We start from the raw sequence: 25,808 nt of genomic DNA on the forward strand, positions 1-25,808 counted from the left end.
TTTCAAGGGTAAGTGATTGGTGTTCTGTGGTTGAAGATGAACATTTTTGTGGTCCAAATACTACTTGTCATTTATCAGCCCACATCTGACCATTGTCCAGGTGTTGTTGCATGAATAATGCCTCCTCTCCTTGAGTAAAGAGTAGGAGTGAGCGCTCAATGCAGCAGTAAGCTGGGGAGTTGCAAATTAACAATTTGCAATGATCAGTGAAGTGTACTCTGCAGAGGTTCAACACTCAGATTCTGTTCTTTGTTGACACTGAGATCTATGCCATGCTGCAGCCTCAGATACAAGCTGTTTCAGTGATGAAGGACAACATCGGGATCACTCACCAATTTCCACCTCAGGACTATTCCATTATCCTGCTGCTAATCTTGGCCCCTTTTACACATTGCTGTTCACCGCTGCATCCGTCACCCCACAATCCATACTCAAGGGTGGAGACTTCAGATCACAGTGTGAAAGGGTGAGCATCAGCTTTGTAAGCGTACAGGCACACACAGAATCTTCTCATACCCATAAAGAGAGTTCCCTGATAACTATTCCCAAGAACTGCTGGCCTCTGTGCCCCTGCTCTACCATACAAAATGAATAAGTCTCCTGATGCAATATTTCTCATTATCCAGATCCTCTCACTCGCCCCCTGGAGAATGCTTCCACTACCTCGGATTTCTGCAACCTTAAAGCAAACATACTCTACTGCTCCCTAAATATCCTGCATGTTTGATGAATGGATTATGTGCACACACATACGTTACCTGTCAACACATACAAAAGCACATTATATTACAAAATTATGTTATATTGTGTTATATGTAAGTAGCCACAACCCTTGGAACAAGGTTTCTTCTAGTGACAACACAGACATGGTGAACCTTGATTTCAGTTCTTTCTTTTAGAATACATTGTATATTTGACAAATATTGTCAATTAGTTTTTCTAATGACTTTACACAATATTAGAGCATTTGTGAAATCATTTGAACAAGGTCTTGTGGTGATAGGGTGTCAGATTTGAAAGAATTGCAATGAATCAGACAACTCCATCCATGATTACTCTCACCAGGGACTTCCTTCTCTCTCCCAACATCAGCCAATGTCCATTTCATTCTCTTCCCTTTTCACTTACATACCATGTGAAGTGCACCTTAAATGCATCCCTACTATTTATCTCAACCAAATCCATGCAGTACAAAGTTCCTCATTCCAGCTACTTTCTGAGTAAACTGTTCAAGTGCCATTTGGAATTCTTAATGATGATCTAATATATTTATGTTGCCATTTTGAACAGTACCCTACCCCAGTGTGGCAGTATCAAATCTCACCGTGCCCATTGCAATGAAATTTAAATCTATTCAACTGCAATAAGGCTTTTCTTTCAGCATGTTAGTGAGCCATGATAATGATCATCATAATTTCTGTCATTTCCTGTCATGAGTCACCTTGTGACCCTAGCACATTCAATACCCTCACAATGTACCTGTTCAACAACCTGATCTTAAAACTGGGAGACTTGTAAGGTAAATTACTTACCTTACAGCCTTCCCCCAATGTCCCTTCATTCCACATTAAAACAGCCTGCCAACAGACACCAATCTCCAGTCATTCCCAATCCCTCAACCCTACTCTGTTCCTCCCAACACGAAGGTTGCTTTGACCTTGTGACTTGTGTGCACCCCATCAATTTTGCTACCAGCTCTGATGACTGCCCTCCCACCATACAATGTCACTGCTAGTGCAAGGTACCCAAAAACCTACCCAGTCCTTGCCTACCTATGTTTGTCCAGACTCTGAGCCTCAAACCACAACAATGATATAGCACTCTCTGTGCCAGTCTGTCATCCATTTAATACTGGGATCTTTCTGATACTCCATTCTGTCTGATAACCCACTATCCTCAAAAACCCCCTCTCTCCATCACGCCCTTTAGCTCACATTCCCCCCCTCTATTAACCCCATTTTCTAGAATACCTGTCTCTCTCTCTCTCTCTCTCTCATACCAACACATTCCCTCTCTCTGGTATCCCTTCATTCTGATATCACACCAACATTCTCTTTTTCTCTCTCTCACACACACTTCCTCTTTCTCTCTCACTGAAGCAGGATCATGCTGGTGGATATGGTTATCAAGGTCCCCGACAATTCGGGTGAGGATCTAAGAGGATGGAATGATGGGTTGAGGGTCCATCTTGATTTCTTCTCGGTTGGTAAGAGGTGGTGAAGTTGTATTACATGAAACTCTCATTCTCTCTGTCCCTCTCTCCCCCTACTCTCTCTATCTCACACCAACTCTCACTGTCTCTCTTTCTCTGTCCCTATCTGTCTCTCTTGTTTTCCCTCTCTCACCCTGTCTGTCTGTCTCTCTCTCCCCCTCTGTGTGTGTTTGCTGTCTCTCTCACCCTTCATTGCCTCTCTTTGTCTCTCTATGTCTGTCTCTCTCTCTCTGTCTTCCTTACTCTTTCTGTCTCTGTCTCATCTCCCTCTCTCTCTCTCTGTCACTTTTTCTCTTTCCCTCTCTCTGTCTCTCTCTCTCTCACACACACTCTTTTCTCGGTCTCTGTCTGTCTCTCTCTCTGTCTGTCTCTATGTCTCCCCTATCCCTGTCTCTCTGTCTCAGTCTCACAAACTAATCTGGTGAGTGTGTCCAGTATTGGAACTTTCTTTCCACGAAGACAGTCATTTGTTGTATTATCACTCTGCTGCGTGTCTGAGTTTTGTAGTGAATCACTTTGCAATTTCCTTTAGTGATAACATCAGTGTTGGGGGCTATCAGAAGGCCATTTAAGATTGAATGAGAAGAAAATTTCTTACTCAGCCTTTGGAATTTTGGACATCAGTTGTTATATTCTGGACATTTATGGGAATACAGGAAAACACCACTGAGGCTGCAGTACTGCCATCATCTTGGTGTATGGCAGGCCTGAAGAACCAGGTGACCAGGCCCAGCCCTTGGTTTGTATGTTTTGTATGTATATATTACTGCATGGCTTTTGGGTGCTATGAATATTGCAGAGTGCGAAAGGTACTTTAGAGCTGATCCAACTGCACTGAGCTTGGAGGTGGTGAGAGGGTGTTGCAGCTTGTCAAGAGGAGCATTCAGGAAGTTTATGCATGGGTTATTTCTGGCTCTTTCCAGGGTAGATGATGAAGGTACAGTAATTTGGCAAATCTTGTGAGCCAGTAGAACTTTAAAAGAATCTGGAGTGAGATGATGAGAATATGAAGGACAAATATTAGAGAGGATAGCTTTAAGGCGAGAGGTGAAAGGTGTAAAGGAGATTTGCGAGGCAATTTTTTTTTACACAAAGTGTGGTAGGTGCTTGGAATGCACTGCCAGGAGAGGCATTGGAAGCAGATACGGAAGCAGATACGAAAGCAGCATTTAGTAGTCATCTGCTGAGGCACTTGAAGAGGCAAGGAATGGAGGGATACAAAATACAAAGTGCACTGCAGATACTGTGAGTTCATCCAGCTTTTTTGTACGTCAAGGAATGGAGGGATATAGACCATGAGGAGGCAGATGGGATTGATTTAATTTGGCATCTTGGTTGACACAGTCATTGTGGGCTGAAGGGTCTGTTCCTGTAATGTACTATTTGTTGCGCTATGTGTCATAGAGAGTACAACACAGAAACAGGCCCTTCGGCCCACCAACTCCATACTGACTATCAAATACACATTTATGCTAATGTGTTGTTCAGTTATTCAGTTCATGTGCCAACTAGTACAACCCTAATCACTACAGCTGTTCAACACTATGATCACTTTACACTAAAATGGACTTCTTTTGTTGTGAAAATGTGTTTAATTTGTTTTTCTTCTGAATGGTGCTTGTATGATGCTGCGATCCTGTAAGGAAGTTTATCATTGCATCTCAGCATACGCGTACTTGTGCGTATGATAATAAACTCAACTTTGACTTTGAAATCTATTTGAGAGATTCATGACTGTGGTCTCCTGCCCCTCTGTGAGTACCTCTTATCAAAGCAATTTAATTTATGTGGAGAATGGTTTTGAATTATGCCTAACAGAAAATATAATTCAAAAATTGAAGTGGCCAGGGAAGCATAAGGAACTTCAATTTGGCAGATGCTCGAGTTGAGAGGGGATTGTCTTGGGAGTGCTTGTTTTTCAAGGGATTGTTTTGGGAGGAGATGGGTTTCGGAAGGGCATGTTTTGGAAGGATTTGTTCTGGGAGGGGTTTGTTTTACCCAGTTGGGAAGGATTCTACCCAACAATGACAGATGTTCCCAGTACATGGATTGCACTGTGATCAGGGTTTCTGAGCTTAGCCACTGCAGAGTCCTGGGTCACTGTGTTTGTTGGTTGACTCCCTGAGTCTTTCAGTCTTAAACTGGCCAGAGACTTAATCTTTGGTGCTGGCTGTCAGGGTGGAAAAGTACAGAAAGAAAGACATCTCATGCTGATATCATCCATGGAAATTTTCTCATTAAAATATAGGGGATCCTGTTAGCAACCCGCTCTTCCATTCCTCCCACCTACCTCCACCTCCTGTCTCTTCATCGTCTCCCCCTTCCTGTCTTCCCCCATTCCTTTCCCTCATTCCCCTCACACTCGCTCTTTTTCATCTCCCTCCCCATCCTCCTGCAGCCCTGGAGTGTAAGTCCTTAATGCTTGGGGCAATCAGCTGGTGTGAGACAAACCCTAAGACCATAAGACATAGGAACAGAATTAGGCCATTCAACCCATCGAATTTGCTCCGCCATTCCATCATGGCTGATCCCGGATCCCATTCAACTCCATAGATCTGCCTTCTCACCATATCCTTTGATACCCTGACCAATCAGGAAACAATCAACTTCTACCTTAAATATACCCATGGACTTGGCCTCCACTGCAATCTGTGGCAGAGAATTCCACAGATTCACTACTCTGGCTAAAAAAAAAACCCCTTTAATTCTGTTCTAAAAGGTCGCCCCTCAATTTTGAGACTGTACCCTGTAGTTCTGGATACCCCCACCAAGGGAAACATCCTCTCCACATCCACCCTATCTAGTCCTTTCAATATTAAATAGGTTTCAATGAGATCCCCCCGCAATCTTCTAATTTCCAGCGAGTACAGGCCCAAAACTGCCAAACGCTTCTCATATGTTAACCCCTTCATTCCAGGAATCATCCTCATGAACCTCCTCTGGACTCTCTCCAACGACAATACATCCTTTCTGAGGTACAGAGCTCAAAACTGTTGACAATACTCCAAGTGCAGTCTGACTAGAGTCTCATAAAGGCTCAGCATCACCTCCTTGCTTTTATATTCTATTCCCCTTGAAATAAATGCCAACATTGCATTTGCCTTCTTTACCACAGATACAATCTGTAAATTAACCTAATGGGAGTCTTGCACGAGGACTCCTAAGTCCCTCTGCACCTCTGATGTTTGAACCTTCTCCCCATTTAGATAATAGTCGGCACTATTGCTCCTTTTACCAAAATGCATTGTCATTCATTTCCCAACACTGTATTCCATCTGCCACTTTTTTTGCCCATTCTTCCAATTTGACCAGGTCCTGCTGCAATCGCATTCCTTCCTCAGCACTACCTACTTTTCTACATATCTTAGTATCATCTGCAAACGTTGCCACAAAGCCATTGATTCCATTATACAAGTCACTGATATACAAAGTGAAAAAAGCAGTCCCAATACTGACCCCTGAGGAACACCACTAGTCACTGGCAACCAACCAGAAAAGGCCCCTTTTATTCCCACTCACTATCTCCTGCCTGTCAGCCATTCTGCTATCCATGCCAGTAACTTTCCTGTAATGCCATAGGATTTTAACTTGTTAAGCAAGCTCATTTGTGGCACCTTATCGAATGCCTTCTGAAAGTCCAAGTAAATGACGTCCACTGCCTCTCCTTTGTCCACCCTGCTTGTTATTTCCTTGAAGAACTCTAACAGATTTGTCAGGCAAGATTTCCCTATACAGAAAACATGCTGACTTTGACTTATTCTATCATTAGTCTCCAAGTACCCCGAAACCTCATCCTTAGTAATAGACTCCAACACTTTCCCAACCACTGAGGTTAGGATAACTGGCCTATAATTCCCTTTCTTTCACTTTCCTCCCTTCCTGAAGAGTGGAATGACATTTGCAATCTTCCAGTCCTCTAGGACCATGCCAGAATCAAGTGATTCTTGAAAGATCACGACCAATGCATCTGTTATCTCTTCAGCAACCTCTCTCAGGACTCTGGGATATAGTTCAGGTGACTTATCCACCTTAAGACCTTTGAGTTTGTCTAGCACCTTTTCCTTTGTAATAGGAATGGCACTCACTCCTGCTACCTAACACTCATGGGCCTCTGGCACACTGCTAATGTCTACCAGTGAAGACAGATGCATAGTACCCATTAAATTCATCTGCCATTTCTTTGTCCCCCACTACTACCTTGCCAACATCATTTTTCAATGGTCCCATATCAATAGAGCATGTGATGTAAAAGATTTATGGGACCCCAGACTTGCACAGTAGAATCAATCTGCACACGGAGCCCCTTTGAATGCCTCTCCAATGATATTCAATGCCCTGCCAAGATTTATCTAGCGGGAATGGGAAGCATGCCTGCTTTAGCAATGCAGAGAAGGCTGATTGGCCACACTAGGTCAGAGCCTGTGCCTGGAATAACTTATAGGTGCTTTGCACTGGTCAGCACTCACACCTGTCCTAGAATTCTGCAGTGTGTTGATTTGCTTTGCAAAAAAGATGCAAATCCCAATGCACCAGAGAAGAAATTGGCCTGCTTTAATAAATGTGAGTAGTTTACACAAAGATTCCTGTGTAGAAATGACTAACAATTTAGTGACTAATATCCTGAGTATTGCACTTTAAGAAACTGTCTGTGCTTTGATAAGGCAGAGGGGGCAGTGGAGTTTGACTGGAGTGGTACCCTGGGTGAGGGACTTCAATTACTTGGAGTGACTGCAAATGTTCTCCTTAGGGAAGGGACTTTTGAGGGATATTTAGAATATTTAAATGTCAAAATGTTAAAAGAGTAAGGGATAAGTAAGTGAAAACTTTTCAGTCAGGAGGGTTTAAAACAACAAGCTGTAATTTGAATTGGTTGGCAAGCTGCCAGGGTGAAGATGAGGAGAAATTATTTTTACATAGTGAGTTCTAAATGTCTAGACGGCACTATCTAAAATAGTGATGGAGCAGAGTTTGTCGTACTCCAAAAGAGAATTAAATAAATACTTAAAAAAGTGATTTTTTCATGGTGATGTGACACTTATTGGATGGACCTTTCAATCATTTAGCACATTGCAATGGCATAATGACTTTCTCTCAGGTATGATTCTACCCACTTTGGCCTGGTGACTTTCAGGATAGGCTGGAACTTTGTGCACTTGATTTGATATCAGTGGCAGGACAGCTCAAAAAAGCACAATCCATGTGCATCAGTATTGAGTAAGCTCTGGATTCAGATCCATCATGTCTTGGTGGCAAAATGCTTCTCAGTGATGCAACTGATAAGAGTTGCTGCCTCGCAGCTCAAGCAGTCCAGGTTCAACCCTGACCTCTGGTACTCTCTGTGCTGTCTGTGTGGAGTTTGCATGTTCTCCCCTTAATGTGGGATTCCCATGAGTGCAGTGGTTTCCTCCTACATCCCAAAGACGTGGGTTGGTAGACTAAATGACCACTGTAAATTGCACCTCATATGGAGGTGATTGGTGGAATTGGATCAGAATGTGGGGAGAATAATTTAAATGGGTGTTTGATGGTTTGTAATGAGATAGATGAATTCGTAACGCAAATAGAAATAGAAATTGAAATAGAAAGTGGCCTTATAGCTATTACAGAGAGACCAACGTTGGGAGTAAAATTTTCCAGGGTATTTAAGTTACAGAAAAGACAAGCAAGACAAAAAATGAGAAGATGACTCCGGTAATGAAAGACTGTAGAGAGAAAGGTTCTTATCACAGAAAATCCAGCAGAATTCATTTGGGTGGAGCTAAGAAAGAGCTAGACACAGGAAACTTTGTTGGGCCTTATATACAGTTAGTCCCCGAGTTACGAACGTCCAACTTACGGACAACTCGTACTTATGAACCGAGGAAGGAGAACGCCGTCCACCATTTTAAGTCGGATTGCGACGCTGTCTGCCAGTTTAAGTTGGATCGCGATGCCGTCCGCCATTTTAAGTCGGATCGCGACGCTGTCCGCCATTTTAAGTCGTTGCTGTTGACACTGTGTTGAGTGTTTAAGTTTGTATTTGGCTTAAATTTTTCTTAGTAAGGTTCACCCTGACCCCGCCTGCCCCCCCCCGGGTTCCGGTCAGCTGGTGGCACAGTGAGATCAGCGCTGGGCTGGAGAATGGAGTTTCCTGAGTTCGCTCCAGTGATAGACCGTTCCCGTGCCGGGTTGATGTCGATCCAGTGACTCCGTACCATCCGTGCTTGGTTGATGTTGAGCTCGCAACTCGACCTCGTAAAAAAAAAAACACTGCCACCTCCAGTTTAAATCCCCACACGGAATATTGTGGATGATCAAATACCCAAACCCAGCACAGCCCCCACTTGTCCCATTTAGCCTGTCTCAATGCGGTGGTCCTTAGGACCCAGTGGACCTCGGGAGCCGGCAAAGCTTGGGAGTCGCTGCCCGCAGTGCTTCTGTTCCATTGACGGGAAGCGATCGCGATTGAAAATAAAGTGGAAATAACAGTGTTTGGAAAGAGGAGAAATGCCATTGGTCATTGGAAAAGCGTTAGGCTACAGTCGGTCAACAATCGGAACAATTTTAAAGGATAACGGATAAAGTGAGAATAACGGAGCATGTGAAAGGCGCTGCCCCGATTAAAGCTACAATTATTATTAAGCAACACAGTGGTTTAATTATTGGAATACATACATTTCTTAAGTGTTTTATATGCATAGAAAGGTAAAATATATACTATATACTAAGACAAATGTTTGACTAACTGATGCTAAATAATACCGGATGTACTTGTTCTGACTTCCGTACAAATCCGACTTAAAGATGGATTCAGGAACAGAACTCGTACGTAACCCGGGGACTGCCTGTATAGTCCATCATACTACAGCAGTACTGTAGGAAATTGTGTAAATCAGGAAATTAGAGGTGCATGTAATGATGGTTATGCAATGACCATAAAGGATTTATGTACATAAAAATACTTTACACGTGGAGGATGAATTCATGTACATAAAAATCAGTTTGTTGAGGAACCAAGGAAGGAACACCATTTCTTGGATGTAATATTGTGGAATGAAAAAGGATTCGTTAATAACCCCTATAATTAAAGGATGAAAGCAAAGAGATCTTAATATGAAATAAGCTTATATGAAGTATCAAAATGATTGTTATTCAAAAAAAAGCAGTCTTGATCAAAACATAACAAATAATTGGGGCTAAGTTGGTGATGGTAGATTGTGAAAAATATTTTAAAAAAATTGTTCAATAAATCCATGACTACAGATTTTTGATTGAGTTTCTCCATGCTCACATCAGACTCACACACTGATCTTGAGTGATCATCGCTCATCTTGATGTTACTGGACAAAAAAAGGCAGTTTTGAAGAGCTTTGGAACATCTGCTGAAAAGTCCCCGACTTTCTGTGAGAGCAACATTACAACAGTTGCCACATTTTGGAAATGTTAATTGGCTACAAAACACTTAAGGATATCCTGAGATAATGATGGGAATTACAAAAATGTTAATCTATCTCTCAGACACAGGTTCTGAATCTTTGGAGAAACCATATGTTCTTGATTGGATTTCTCCTTCAATCAGGATTTCAACTTATTTCACTGAATGATGTTTGATATGACATTTGGCAAGAGTATTTTCCAAACCAAGTACACGCCAAGCCTTTCGCGGCGCGATTTGACACCAAACCAGTCGCTTGTTTTCTGTAGATGTGTATGCCCAAATAACCGTTTTAATGTGGACGGAGATATTTTCAAAAAAAACACTTGGTGTGGACGGCTACCATTTTTACGCGAAACCGGCACTTTCAAAATGATCCGGTCTAGTGTGCATGTAGCCTGAGGCATTAGGTTTAAATAATCTTTGAACATGGTTTCATAAATTACTTAACAGGTACAGGTATGTTGTGTTGATAAGCTAACAACTTGACTGAGTAAATTAAAGAAAACAGAAACTTAATATGGATAAACTATACCCACAACAGCTCAACTTACCTGTTAGCTTAACCAACTGACGTCTTGTCAGTTATAAAATAGATTCTTGCAGACAATCGTTTAAAAAACCAAATGGAATCCAATTTGATTGGTTCTAATCTGGATTCTTTGAATTGTCTTTTGATCAATAATAGGCAGGTGGAAGTGTTCTAATTATTTGCATATTCAGACAATGCTTAAGTTCAGCACATTGGACTTGAAGTGATGCTAACTGAACCAGGTCCAAAGCATGCATATAAAGTGGGTTCAAGGCAGATAGTTTGACCAGATCATTGGCAGAGAATCAGACCAGATCAAGACCCCGGAGTGAGACCTAGTGACCCCAGAGTGAGAGCAGATCAAAAGCACCAGTGACCCAAGAGTGAGAGCAGATTAAGAAATTAGATCAAGAGTACTCCCACAATGAGTTAATGGGGCTGTGACTTTAAGTTGGGTTTAACCACAGGGTTTCTGTGGGTACTTTGGAATCCGTGTTTCTCTGTATTTCCAAGGATGTAATGGAAGGGATTGTTGGAAAACACACTCAGTAGCCACTTTATTAGGTACACCTGTATGCAAGCTCATTAATGCAAATGCCTAATCAGCCAATCATGTGGCAGAAACTCAATGTATAAAAGAATGTGGACATGGTCAAGATGTTCAGTTCAAACATCAGAATGGAGATCTAAGTGACTTTGAGCATGGAATGATTGTTTGTGACAGGCTTTGAGTATCTCAGAAACTACTGATCTCCTGGGATTTTCATGCACAACAGTTTCTAAAGTTTACAGAGAATGGTGTGGTGTGAAAACCAAAAAAACATCCAGTGAGCAGCAGTTCTGTGGGTGAAAACACCTTGTTAATGAGAGAGGTCAGAGAACAGCCTGACTGGTTCAAGCTGACAGGAAGGTTACAGTATCTCAAATAACAACGTGTTACAATACATCAAACCTTGAAGTGGATGGGCTACAGCAGCAGAAGATCATGAACATACACTCAGTGGCCACTTTAGGTACAGGAGGTACCTCATAAAGTGGCCATGGAGTGTATGTGCATGTTTTGGAAAAGGCGTTCGTGTTTTAGAAATGGTGTGTATGTAATAGAAAGGGTGTGTACACGCGAAGTTGGTTTTTATTCACTTTTTTTGTGTTCTGGGTGTTGTTGGAAAGGCCAGCATTTATTGCTCATCACTGCTGGCAAACTGCCTCTTGAACTATAGCAGTCCTTCTGGGACTGCCCTGTGGAGGAGGAGGGTGTTCAAGGATTCAGACAGAGTGACATTTAGAGAGCAGCAGTTTCAAGTCAGCATGGTGCATGAGTAGGAGAATGGCAGGTTCTGGGGCTCTTGTGTGCCTGCTGCTCTACCATCTCTTGATGGTTGAAATCAGTTTTGGGAGGTATTGTCAGAGCAGATCGGTGCATTGTTAGTAGAAGGTAGGCAAGGTGGAGTTATAATGGTGCCAAATTGCAACTCTGTCATTTCAATCTACGAAAACAGCTTAATTTCTACCTTTGATGTTTCTCCTTTCCCTTTCAGGGTGGATGGGGTTCTGTTGAAGATCCTGACCTGGAGTTACAATCAGACTTTGGTTCTTTGCAGTGGTGGGACCCGATTCTGGGGGCTCACAGCCAGCTGCTTTTTGATATCCAAAGGACGTGGCCTAGAGGACGTGTCCACATTCGGGGTTCCAAGGTTTTGTGGCCCTAGGGACAGCCTGATTCTAGGCTGGTGCCACCAACTGAAGTGTCACGGTAGAGAACAGAACACTGGGAACAGGGAATCCAAGGTACTTTGTTTCCAATTATAAACTTTTATATGAAAATCAAAAAAGTTTAATTGCTGAAAATTTGAAATAAAAGTAGGGAATATTAGAACCAGTCAGCAGTCAGGCTACATCTGTGGAAAGGAAAACTGAGTTAATTTTTCTGGAAAAGTGGGGAGAAAAGCTAGTTCAAAGCTGCAGAGCAGTGGAGTTGGGTGAATGGTTAAGGCAAAGATCATACAGTATCTCAAATACAGAAAGAAACTGTCAATGAACTGATTTGGTTGATTGATTAATGAGGGAAGTTGGAGAGAGTGCACAAACAAAGGAGCATGTAGAGCTGCGGGAAATGTTCAATAGGTCAGCCAGCTTGTGGAGAGAGAGAACCTGAGTCAATATCATAAATAGATGGCCTACAGCAAAACTTGCCAGTTCTAGTATAGTTCTGACATGAGTGCGACCTTGAGCTTCCAGTAACCTTTTAAATAATTCTCCATCCCATTCCTACTCTGAATTTCCTGCATGGTTGTGATGAGGCCTGATGTAAACCTGCAGAGTAGCATCTCAACTTCTGTTTAGATATACTATAGCCCTCTGAACTCAATATCAAACTCAACAATTCCAGGTAACTCACTTTCTCTGTTTTCATCAGAATTGTCCATTTCCACCACAAGTCATTCATCCTATTAGCTCAGTAGAAAAATGATCAACCATGAGTTACGACAAGAAGTAACCCAGCCTACTTTTGCAACTTCACCTGCAGGTAATGCTTACATTGATTTACTCTGGATAAAATCATTTTTGGATTTTAAAGTCACTTTTACACCTAAAAACAGTTCTGCCCACTCCAATTTCTATTCTAAGTGACCTGCTCTGAGATGTAAACAGGAAAAGCTGCATGATTGACTGAGTTTAGATTCACCAACCTCGGTGAGTGGGGATGATAATGGTAAACTTTGGAGGGGGCATGAATGAAATCTCTGAGTGTGTCAGCACCTGGTGACCATCTACTAGAGGGGATTAATCAGGAATCAGTGTACTATTAAAAGTCATATGAGTTAAGAATTGCAATTATCTCCAGCATGGCTGATTCCAGATCCCACTCAACTTCATACACCTGTCCTCTCACCATATCCCTTGATACCCTGACAGATCAGGAATCTATCAACTTCTGCTTTAAATATACCCACTGATTTGGCCTCCACCACAGTTTGTGGCAGAACATTCCACAGATTCACCACTCTTTGGCTCAAAAAATTCCTTACTGCTGATCTCAAATGTCATCGCTCAATTTTGAGGCTGTGCCCTCTATTCTGGATACCTCCACCATAGGAAACATCCTTCCCCACATCCACCTTATTTAGTCCTTTCAACATTCGGTAGATTTCAATGAGATCCCCATGCATTCTTCTAAATTCCAGTGAGTACAGGCCCAAAGCTGCCAAATACTCCTTGTATGTTAACCCCTTCTTTCCTGGAATCATCCTCATGAATCTCCTCTGGACTCTCTCCATGGATCTTGTATAAAGGGATCTAGGAGTCATGGGAATGCCTTGTACCTGATCCCGGATGTACCAGGATTTCAGGATCATGTGCATCCAAATATAATGAATTTAATGCAATTTAACAGGCATTTGATGTGTATAATCACAGGTTTCATACATTCTCAGAAGCAGAATCAGAATTAATAGCATTGGCAGAAGTTTGGAGATTATTTGGGTGTTCCAGCATTCTGCAGTCTCAGAGAGGATTCTGGGAGACAGAGATGGCATGTGTGATGGGCAGGCTGCAGGGCAGACGCAAGCCAATATTTGGCTCCATTTCACTGATTAAAGCAATAAGGGAGATTGAAGCATCGAAGCGAGTGCAAAAGGGTGAGTGTTGTCTGTCTTTTGATCGCTCTGCTATTCTACCAGAGAGGGAAAGGTCTGCCACTAGGCCCAAAGAGTGTTCCCTGGGTTTTCTGCAGTTTGGATGTGGACTTTGGACTATAGACTCTTGCTTTTCAGTCTTATGGTTTTTATATTCGGTGGTTTTTTTTGCCCGATTGTCTTTGGGGGGGGGGGCATGCAAGGGGATTTGGGGGTTGATGTGCCTGATCCATTATGCACGTCTTTTTTGTGCAGGAAGCAGAATTTGGGGGTTGATGTACCTGTTCCACTTTTTGTTTGTTCTTTTGTGGGAGGAGGAATTTGGGGGTTGATGATTGTGCTGCCTGTTTACTCTCTTGGTTTCATGGTTACCTGGAGAACTGAGGAATTTCAGAGCTGTATACTTTGATAATAAATGAACCTTTGAATATGTCATGAAATTTGTTTTGTGGTAGCAGTACGTTGCAATACATAATATAAATTACAATATGTACAATATATATCTATCTATCTTCTATATAATACTAAAACTCATGCTCTGTCTGTCTGTGACCACCAGTACGCAAACGGTGCATTACAGCGGCACTATTTTCGGCTAAATCGACTTAAAATGCGCCAACTTACAGAATGCAGGCAAAATTCAGGGTTATATATTTGTATAAAATTGTTCATTCGCTAAAATCAACTGCCTCATCTTGACCCGAAAGCCGACCCGCCATCATCGAAATCGGGACGCGACGCCACGACGCATGCGCACGGCCAGCCCCAGCAGCGCCTCACGATGCTCGCAGGGCCGATTCCGCCTTTGAGTGATCGGGCAATTTTTGCAGTGAATAGAGAAGACGAGATCACACAGTATTTGATGTATCGGGCCCTCTGAAGCTGTCGGATCGATACTTGGTTTCCAATTCACGAGAGGGAATCAGCCGTTGTTCGCCTTCAATTGCATCTTCCCCAACAGCATCAAGTATTCTTTCAAGATAATGCTGCTGTGCAACTGGATAATGATATGGCAAGAACCACTTTAACGGAATTCATGGATCTTTGCACTCGCGATCCATTTGCAAGAACCCTATACTATGCGGATATTCCCAGATTCTACACTTGGACTACTAAGAGATGGAAAAGAAGGAGAATGGGGGAAAAACAGAGGAGGAGTACGCCAGGAGTTTTGAAGCAAATGTTCTGGGTCGAGAGTATACCATTTCTTCATAAAGTGGTGACCTCTACTATTTCAGACTTCTTCATCAGATAAAGGGACCAGTATCTTTCGAATCATTGAAAACACATGGAGTTATCCTTCCATCATTCAAAGACATCTGCAGAGGGAGAGGATTGTTGCAAGCTGATGATCATTGGCAGCAAACTATGGAAGAAGCAGAGAGAACAAGAATGCCCAGAGCAATGAGAGATTTGTTTGTTGTCTTGCTAACAAACACTGAAATCAACAATCCAGAGCAATTATGGTTCAAGAATGCAATGTCTGAAGATTTCTTACAAATGGAGAGGAGAACTATCAATAATCCTAGTATCATGATCAATGAGAGGCATCATGGACAAGCTCTTCTGTATTTCCAAGAGAAACTTGAGACCTTGAGCAAAACACTTGAAGAATATAACTTGCCAACACCAAAAAAACAGAACAATTACTCAAAGTGCTGGCAATCTGGAATTATTGCGTGAACTGCAATACAACAGAGACAAACAGCAGGAATTTGTTTCACAGAAGGAGCCCCTATTGAATTATGAACAAGGAGAAGTACATGAATATGTGTGCTACTGCTTGGAAAGGAATCTCTTTTCAATGATTTTCATTGATTACCAAGAGGAATGGGCAAGACATTTATCATCAACTTGATCCTCGCTAAAGTTAGGGGAGATGGAGGTGTTGCTATTGCTGTAGCATCATCAGGTATTGCAGCAACATTGATGCCTGGTGGTAGGACAGCACATTCAAGATTCAAAATGCCCCTCATAGTCAATGAAGATGCCCTTTGTAACATCGAGTTAAAAACACCAATACTGCAAATTTACTCCAAAATGCGAAGCTCATTGTCTGGGATGAGTGCCCCATGATTAGGAGGGAGAGCTTTGAAGCCGTGGACAGGACTTTTCGTGATGTATGCGGCAAAAATGAGGCCTTCGGGGGTACTTTAACCATTTGCTGTGGCGATTTCCGTCAGCTTCTACCAGTTGTAAAACATGTAAATGATGCTGATGTGGAGAATTCATTCATTGAAAACATCCTACTTATGGAGAAGCTTTATCAAGTTTCAATTGAAGAGAAACATGCGATTGAATGAGGGAGAAAGACGATGTTCTGAGTTCTTATTGGATGTTGGAGAAGACAAAATTGAGAAAAATGAAAACAATGAAATCGAATTACCTGAAGATATGATTCTGCCAGCAAAAACTATGGAAGAATGCATTGATTTCATGTACCTGACATTTGACAATCCTGCAGAACTGTTCTCGAGGAATTCTATCTTTGTTCCTCTCAATGAAATGATGCGAAAAATAAATAATGATGCTTCCCTGGAATCATGAAAGAATACTGTTCCTTCAATGCCGTAAGTGAGGGAGATAACGCCACTCATTTTCCAACAGAATACCTTGATTGGGTTGAACTCTCTGGATTGCTGCCACATAAAATGGAATTGAAGAGGGGATCTCCCATCATTTCAATGAGGAACTTGGATCCACCAAGGCTTTGCAATGGAACACGCATGATGGTGAAAGAACTGCATGACAATCTCATCGCAGCAAAGATGAACATTGGTGCGTTCAATAATGACATTGTCACGATCCCAAGAATTACTCTCAACTTATCAGAAGGGGAAGATGTTCCTCTTCAGCGGAGCCAGTTCCTGATACAGACATGCTTTGCTATGACTATACATAATGCGCAAGGCCAGACTATGGAGAATGTGTTGATTTATCTGGAGAAACCGCCCATAGCCCTGATTTTCACTTCTGCGTCGCTCTATGCCGTAGCGAGCATGTGTTGGTGTGCGCCAAAACGCTAGTTGGCGGTGGGGTTTCTATGCCACTGTGTTGAGTTTCTTTGTGGGAGACATGGACGAGGAAATGCATTTCAAACATTTTCACATGTCGGCAGGTAGATTTGATGATTTGGTTCATCTATTTCGCATCGGTGTACAGACATGGCAGAGAAGAAACAACCAGAAATGCGTAGGAGGAAATGTGATGCTGCCAAGCGGACCAATGACAGTTGTTGTGGTCTGCATCGCCATGACAGCTGAATTAATTTTTTGGGGAGGTGCACGTCACCCTACGGCATAGGTACGGTGTAGAGTACGTGGTACCTACGGCGTAGATACGACGCAGAAGTATATATCAGCCTTAAGCCTGAGAATGAGAAACAAGCTGGGTTTTGACTGACTAGAGCACTGGGCTGAATTGGAGAGGTTGGGTATGGGCTGAATCGAGGTGGTGGGTCCCAGCCCAGGAGTGCATTGAAGTGGCAGCATCCAGGTCCGTGAGCAAAGAACGACCTGCATCTTTGTTATGCTAATTATTGGAGATAAATTATTTCTACTGTTCAAACAGTACAAATGATACAAAGTAAGGGGAAGGTTGTGTTTAATCAAATTATCATGGATGTGATTTCTGGATTACAAGTAAAAAGGGTTTTAAGAGAAAGGAATAGCAGCAGTGAAGAACTAAAGACTAAAACCATCATCTGGCTGGGTATCTTCTCCTATCAGATTCCCATCATCTACAGCCCTTTGTCACTTCCAGCTATCACCTCCTAGTCTCTGCACTCTACCCTTCTCCACCTGCCTACCTCTCCTCCTCACCTGGATCCTCCTATCACCTGCCTACTCTTGCTCCATCCCTTTCCCCAACCTTTGTATACCGGCTGCCTGACCCACTGAGTTCCTCCATCTCCTTGTGTGTTGCTCCTTGCTAGGAGTCATAGGTTGTTATACTGAGTCTGCCCAATGACATCACAGTTAGAGAATAAGTAATGCAGAGAGTTAAAAGGGTAGCTTGTAAGACCTATACATTAAATAGAGGTCCAGATTGAGTTTTGTCTGTGTTTTCCTTGCAGTATCAGTTTTCTTTATGTGTGCTTGTATAATTGTGTAATCATCTGTTTATCTGTGCATTTTAATAACTAATAGTACTTTGGGTTCTATATTTCTTTGTCCACAAAACTGAAGTGCAACTCAGTCAGAACCTGCCAGCAGGTTTCTTATCTAAACTAGTTCAGATCACTTTACAGTATAAAAGGAGAGCATGTGGTCAAGTTCCTTTGTTACTTCAATTAGTGACTGGAAGTAAAAGCATCCAGGATGATCAAAAAGAAAAATGTTTTTCATGCTGTTTATCACAAATGTCCTTTTGTTTAATTCTGTGTCTCTTGATATGATTGCAATTTAAATAATATAAAAGGAAGCCTTACCAATCCCCTGAAGAATTTCAAATTTTTTTGAGAAGTCTAGGTCCAGGGCTTTTATAGTTTAACAGATAAAAAGTTCTGTGACTAATGTGCACACTTGGCTTTGCCTCCATATAATTAACAATCTGTTCATTATGTAACACCCTGAGATAGGTTTCACTGCTAACATTATGGTTTTCTGTAGCAGCAGAGTTTGGGTTTTGGCTAGAGATAACGGGGACCTTGGAATGTGAACCATCCAATGAAGGGAGTGGTTTTTTCTTTCTTGTGTGCCTGAGACAGATGTGATGTATTTTGTTCGGTGGAAGATGGAGAGAGAAGATGCCAGAAAGGAGAGGTCATGGACACCAGAAAGGAGTGGACTTGGAGTGGGGCCGGGAGTTGATGAAGCCCGAGGAAATCGATGGAGGATCAGTGGAAGGAAAACGGTGAGCTCCAACGTATGCACATTAGACTATTTCATTAAAATGGGCCCTTTTTTGTTTTACTTTACTAATTAAGAATTATAGAGCTAAATTGTTTAATTGCATATGGTGTACTGTCTGTTATTTTGTGGTACTGATTTGTAACAGGGTGTCACATCACACAGCATCCACACAAACAGGAGGATTTGCACCTCAATCTTGTATATCTGCTGGGGCCAGAGATTGTCTTCCCTAAACTTACGCAGCCGACAGCTGAGGTATACAGTTTTAATTAGTGAAATGTGCCCAATTACATTAATTGGTATTTTGGTTCTGGATGATTGAATTTTAGTTTTAGCTTTAAAATGTTCCTGTCCTGACCTGCAATCACAGTTACAGGGCGCATATTGTGCATAATGATAAATATTTCTGGGCTATACACAGGGCACCTTCACACACAAAATCTGTGGGTGACATCACACTCCTTGCTTTCAGAAGTCTTTTTATAAACTTGTATCACCTGCCTGCAATTAGAATCAGAATCGGGTTTATTATCACTGGCATGTGGTGTGAAATTTGTTAATTTAGCAGCAGCAGTTCAATGCAATACATAATCTAGCAGAGAGAAATAAGTAAATCAATTACAGTATACACATATTGAATAGATTATGAAATGTGCAAAAACCCCCCAGAAATGCTGTATATTTTAAAAAGTGAGGTAGTGTCCAAGGGTTTAACGTCCCTCTAGGAATCAGATGGCATAGGGGAAGAAGCTGTTCCTGTATCGCTGAGTGTGTGCCTTCAGGCTTCTGTACCTCCTACCTGATGGTAACAGTGAGAAAAGGGCATGCCCTGGGTGCTGGAGGTCCTTAATAATGGACACTGCCTTTCTGAGACACTGCTTCCTGAAGATGTCCTGGGTACTTTGTAGGCTAGTGCCCAAGATGGAGCTGACTAGATTTACAATCCTCTGCAGCTTCTTTCAGTCCTGTGCAGTAGCCCCCCCCATACCAGACAGTGATGCAGCCTGTCAGAATGCTCTCCACAGTACAACTATAGAAATTTTGAGTGTATTTGTTGACATGCCAAATCTCTTTAGACTTCTAATGAAGTATAGCCACTGTCTTGCCTTCTTTATAACTACATCAATTTGTTGGGACCAGTTTAGATCCTCAGAGATCTTGACACCCAGGAACTTGAAACTGCTCATTCTCTCCACTTCTGATCCTTGGTATGTGTTCCTTCTTCTTGCCCTTCCTGTAGACCACTGACAGGTTAACACGGGGACATATCCTGGTCGTGCTTCTTGGGGAGCCGATCAGTCACCTGCAGCATTGTTTGAGGTGTGTTTTGCACTATATGGCATGAAATCAGACATGTAGGAAAATTGGGGTGAAAATACCTGTAACTTCCCAGGGGCAAATTCAGCAACATTCTGCAAACAGAAGGATCTGCGAGCAGGGGTCCCATTAGGCTCAAAAGTAAAAGAAACAAAAGCAGAACAGGCCAGGGAAGAGGCAAAGGAAGCTCTGGCCAGCAAGCCTGTCTGCCATATTCCTACCTTTACAGGAGATGTATCTGGGTTCACAGAGTTCTTGAATGTTGACAAATATCTTCTCCTTCTGTGGGAAAGGAACAACACACATACCTAGGCCTAGAGGTAAAAATCACAGTTACTTTAAGCAGTCAAGCCTTCAGATTGTCCCTGGCTGTGGTGGGTGGTCTACACCACAATATGTCATTACTAATGGGAATACACTAATACACACCACTCATCTCTATCTCCAAGGACTGGCCACCATCAGAGTGCGTATGTGGGAGGTGCACCGATTACTGGCCTGTTGAAGGTTCCTGGATTGTGGAGGGTACATAAGTGCTCGAGGCTTCCTATTTAAAGCCAGAGCTCTTCACAGGGGTTGCCAGTGCCTGAGGAGTTTTTCGAAATAGCTGCAGGAAATTGGTGGACAGCACTTGCTTTAAGCAAAGGAAACAGCGGCAGACTGGATAGCAGCTGTCATAGCTCCAAGGTGTTGACCCTATCCACTTCTGATCTCCTGATGAGGTCTGGCTGATGGACCTCTGTTTTCCTCCTGTAGTCAATAACCAGTTCTTTGTCTTTGCTGACATTAAGTGAGAGGTTGGTGTTGTGGCACCGCTGAACCTGATTTTCAGTCTCCTTCCAATATGCTGATTTGTCACCACCTTTGATTCAGTCAGCAACTTGAACACGGCCCAGTCCACTGACTGGAAGCAATCCCGTAGCCGCTCCGCTGCCTCCTGTGAAACACCTCTTTGTTGTCCTAATCTCTGGAGCCTTGATCTTTAGCCTCTGCTTGTACACAGGAGGAGGAGGACAGCCAGATGATCAGATTTACTGAAATGCAGTCTAGCTATAAAATGGTAGGCATTCTAAATCGTAGTTTAACAGTGGTCGAGTGTGTGAAATCTTTGGTGCTGCAGGCAATATGTTGATGATATTGAGCAAGAGATTTTTTCTCTTTCAATATTTTTATTAATGTATACAAGAATATATAACAAATACAGTGTGTATATATATTTAAAAAATTGCTAACAGAGTACAGACAATAGAAAAATTGAACTGTATAGGACTGAGTAACATGCTTGTATATAGTACTCCGGTAATGATTACTAATACTGCAAATTTATAAAGACTATACATTAGGAATTTTATATAGAAAAAAATCTAACCCCTACCAAGAAAGCCAATGGGTAAGAACAAGGAAAAAAAATATTTTAAAAGAAGTGTCGCTAAGTTGTTAACAAAGAATAACATAGTTAATAACATCTACGTAGAAAAAAGAACTTTCACAAGTTGGAGTAATAGTTCATAAAAGGACCCCATGTCGTATAAAAGTACTGTACTGAATTAGAAATAGAACACCGAATCTTCTCCAAACTAAGATGAGTCATAATGTCCTCTAACCACTGCATATGAGTAGGAGAGACTGCTTCTTTCCATTTAAGCAAAATCCATCTTCTCACCATAAGTGAGATAAAAGCTAGAACATACAAGTCTGAGGGAGTTAAAGTTATGTCTTGAGTTCCAAGAGTACCAAAGAGAGCAGTAAGAGGATTAGGTTCAAAGTTAGTGTTAAAAAGTTGAGGAAAAAGTAGAAAATACATCTTTCCAAAATTTTTCTAAGCTGGGACATAACCAAAACATATGAATTAACAAAGCATTGGCTGAATTACATTTGTCACAAGTTGGAGAAATATCAGAATAAAAATGGGATAATTTCTCTTTAGACAAATAGGCTCTATGTACCACTTTAAATTGTACCAAAGAATGGTGAGCGCAAAAAGATGACTTATTCACTAATTTCAAAATAGCATTCCAATCTTCATCAGAGATTTGCATATTCAGATCATGCTCCCAAACTTACCTAATATTATGTAAAGAAAGCTGCTTAAACATAAGCAGTTTATCATATAAATTAGAGACTGATCCATCAAAAAAAGGTTTCAAATTTAAAATATCATCTAAGAGATTCTTATCTGAACTTGAAGGAAAGGTAGCCAATTGAAAACGCAGAAAATCTCTAATTTGAGGGTAGCCATAAAAATGAGTTTGGGGTAAACCAAATTTGATGGACAACTGCTCAAATGATGCTAAGTTCCTGTCAACAAATAAATCCAAAAATTGTCGAATACACATTCTATTCCATTCTATAAAAACTTTATCAGTAGTAGAGGGTAGAAAAAAAGTTTACAAAGAATGGGACTAGAAAGGGAAAAATGAGACAAACCAAAAAGAGATTTTTTTCAAGCAAGCCTGAGTGAAGTTCCTGGCAATGATTTGAAAGGCAATAGTTAAATGTACAGTAAAGAACATTCTGACTAGTTGCAACACAGCCTGGTGTGGAGGCTCCAATGGACAGGATTGAAAAAAGATTTAGAGGATTGTAGACTCAGCCAATTCCATTACAGGAACAACCCTTCCCATCATCAAGGACATCTTCATGAGGTGGTGCCTCAACAAGATGACATTCATCAGTAAGGACCCACGTCAACTTGGACATGCACTCTACCATCAGAGATAAGAGATCTGAAAACCCATATTCAAAATTCTAAGAACGCCTTTCTCCCTTCCATCATCAGATTTATGAATAGTTCATGAACTCATGAGCACTTCTTCATTATTCCTTTTTTATTGCACTATTTGTTTATTTTATACTTTATGGTAATTTTATGACTTTATGGCCCCAAAACAACAATTTTCATGTTATAATAAATCTCATGATAATAAAATCTCATTCCGATTCTGATTCCTTAGAAGAGATTAATTAATACTTGCCCCTGGCCTGGCTGTGGTGTCTCTAGACTATGCCCTATATTTCATAAGGTGCCAGGATCTGAGCCAGTGGATGAAAAACTTCACAAGCAATCTCACTGTGATATCTGAGCAATAAAAGATCTGCTGGTAGAACACAGTGGGCCAAGCAGCATCTGCGGAGGGAAATGGACAGTCAATATTTCAGGATGAGACCCTTTATTTTGAATTTGCTCCAGATTCCAGTATCTACAGTCTCCTGTGTCTCTGTTTTTAGTGTGGAGAGATAAGAGACTGCACTTGTACGATGCAGACTCGTATTTGTCTTCCTCCTCTATGTTCAACAGCTCATCTTTGGTCAAAGCAAAGTGGGTGTGAGATACAGCATGTCAAAGATTCAAAGTACATTTATTATCAAAGTATGTATGCAGTATACAACCCTGAAATGTTTCTTCTCCACAGACAGCCACGAAACAAACCATGGAACCCATTCAAAGAAAACATCACTCAACATGCAAAAGAAGAACAAATTGTGCAAAAGGCAAAGAAGAAATGAGCAAAAAACACAAAATATAAAACATCAAACCACTGAGTCATTGAAACAGTTTGGGAATCTTCGGTTTAGTTCAGTTCAACTTGGGCAGAAGATCAGACATGATCTTGGTGAATGGTGCCATAGGGGATGATGGACAGCTTCCACTCCTATTTCTTTTGTTTTTATTTTCATTTCTTGCCTTTATGTGTAATGCTACAATATGATTAACCATGTTATTATTGAATGGTACTGTAGCTTCAAGGGTCTAAGTGGGTTGTTCCAACTGTTAATACACATTCCAGCTTCTATCCCAGTCTTATGACCATTGAAAAGTCCTCTCGTACAATAAGATGGGTTCTTGACCTCACAATCTGCCTCATTATCATCTTGCATTGTATTGTCTGCCTGTACTACACTTCCTCTGTTACTATTACACTTTATTCTGCATTTTGTTATTATTTTCCCTTGTACTACTGCAATACATTGATGTGCTGAAATAATCTCTATCTCAAAAATAAATGAGATACAAGAGATGACAAATACTGGGATCTGCAACAACAAACAAGATGCAGGAGGAAATCACCGGGTAACCCACTGAGTTCCTCCAGCATCTAGTCTATGCTCTCAAAAATAACACTGAGTTAATGACCGCAATGTCTGATGTTGTATGTTAAGGGGTCCAATGCTTCAGGAGTGTAAGGGCATGAGTTGGGTATTGGGTGGATCAGGGAATGGAGGTATCAAATACAGCAGAGGGCATGGTAGGTGAGTGGGTGGAGGTATGGATCTAGTGTAAAGAATATTAATAGCTCATGAATTTTTCCTCATCTGAAACGCAGGACAAGACTAATGATCTAACAACCCAGTTAACAGAGGGATAGAGTCATAGAGTATGGAAACAGGTCCTTTGGCTCATGGAGTCCACTCTAGTCACCAAGCACCCAAGTACACCAGTCCAAACACTAATACTTTCTTTTCTCACCACATTCCCATCAACTCTCCATACCGTCACGGCCTGGTACGGAAACACCAATGCCCTTGAATGGTAAATCCTACAAAAAGTAGTGGATGCAGTCCATCACAGATAAAGCCCTCCCCATCATTAAGCAGATCTACACACAACACTTCTGCAGGCCATGCTCTCTTCTCACTGCTATCATCAGGAAGAAGGTACAGGAGCCTCAGGACTCACGCTGTTAAGGTTCAAAAGAGTTATTGCTCCTCAGCTTCACTCGCTGCATCACTGTAACATTAACACACCCTATGGAATCAGTTTCCAAGACTCATCATCTCATGTTCTCAATATTTATTCTTTATGTATTATTTTTTTCTTTTGTATTTGCACAGTTTGTTGTCTTTTGCACACAGGTTGAATGTTCAAGTTAGTGCGGTCTTTCATTGATTCTGTTATGCTTATCACAGAAACATAGAAAACCTACAGCACAATATAGGCCCTTTCGCCCACAATGCTGTGCCAAACGTGTACTAACTTTAGAAATTACCTAGGGTTACCCATAGCCCTCTATTTTTCTAAGCTCCATGTACCTATCCAGGAGTCTCTTAAAAGACCCTATCGTATCCGCCTCCACCACCGTTGCTGGCAGCCCATTCCACGCACTCACCACTCTTTGCATAAAAAAAAAACTTACCCCTGACATCTCCTCTGTACCTACTTCTAAGCACCTTAAAACTATGCCCTCTTGTGTTAGCCATTTCAGCCCTGGGAAAAAGCCTCTGACTATCCACACGATCAATGCCTCTCATCAACTTATACACCTCTATCAGGTCACCTCTCATCTTCAGTCACTTCAAGGAAAAAAGGCCGAGTTCACTTAACCTGTTCTCATAAGGCATGCTCCCCAATCCAGGCAACATCCTTGTAAATCTCCTCTGCACCCTTTCTATAGTTTCCACATCCTTCCTGTAGTGAGGTGACCAGAACTGAGCACAGTACTCCAAGTGGGGTCTGACCAGGGTCCTTTATAGCTGTAACATTACCTCTCAGCTCTTAAACTCAGTCCCATGGTTGATGAAGGCCAATGCACCGTACGCCTTCTTAACCACAGAGTCAACCTGCACAGCACTTTTGAGTGTCCTACAGACTCAGACCCCAAGATCCCTCTGATCCTCCACACTGCCAAGAGTCTTACCATTAATGCTATATTTTGCCATCATATTTGACCTACCAAAATGAACCACCTCACACTTATCTGGGTTGAACCCCATCTGCCACTTCTCAGCCCAGTTTTGCATCCTATCAATGTCCCGCTGTAACCTCTGACAGCCCTCCACACTATCCACAACACCCTCAACCTTTGTGTCATCAGCAAATTTACTAACCCATCCCTCCACTTCCTCA

The 25,808-nt window shown here is 41.7% G+C and overlaps 1 protein-coding gene and 1 long non-coding RNA gene across 2 annotated transcripts in view; one reads left to right on the forward strand and one right to left on the reverse strand.

Moving 5' to 3' along the window:
- The window catches only part of LOC140741059 (tripartite motif-containing protein 6-like), a 32,283-nt gene extending 17,843 nt beyond the window's left edge, over positions 1 to 14,440 (reverse strand). The window contains exon 1 of the mRNA XM_073070744.1: positions 14,418 to 14,440. The gene's annotated coding sequence lies outside the window, so the exon portion shown is untranslated. The remainder of the gene's footprint in view (positions 1 to 14,417) is intronic.
- Positions 11,836 to 25,803, forward strand: LOC140741061 (uncharacterized). Its single transcript, XR_012101999.1, has 4 exons — positions 11,836 to 11,946; positions 12,575 to 12,685; positions 18,502 to 18,647; positions 23,377 to 25,803. It is a non-coding gene; the product is annotated as an uncharacterized lncRNA (long non-coding RNA).
- Positions 25,804 to 25,808: the final 5 nt, after the last annotated feature.

The sequence above is a fragment of the Hemitrygon akajei genome, chromosome 18 (assembly GCF_048418815.1).
Source record: "Hemitrygon akajei chromosome 18, sHemAka1.3, whole genome shotgun sequence".
NCBI lineage: Eukaryota > Metazoa > Chordata > Chondrichthyes > Myliobatiformes > Dasyatidae > Hemitrygon > Hemitrygon akajei.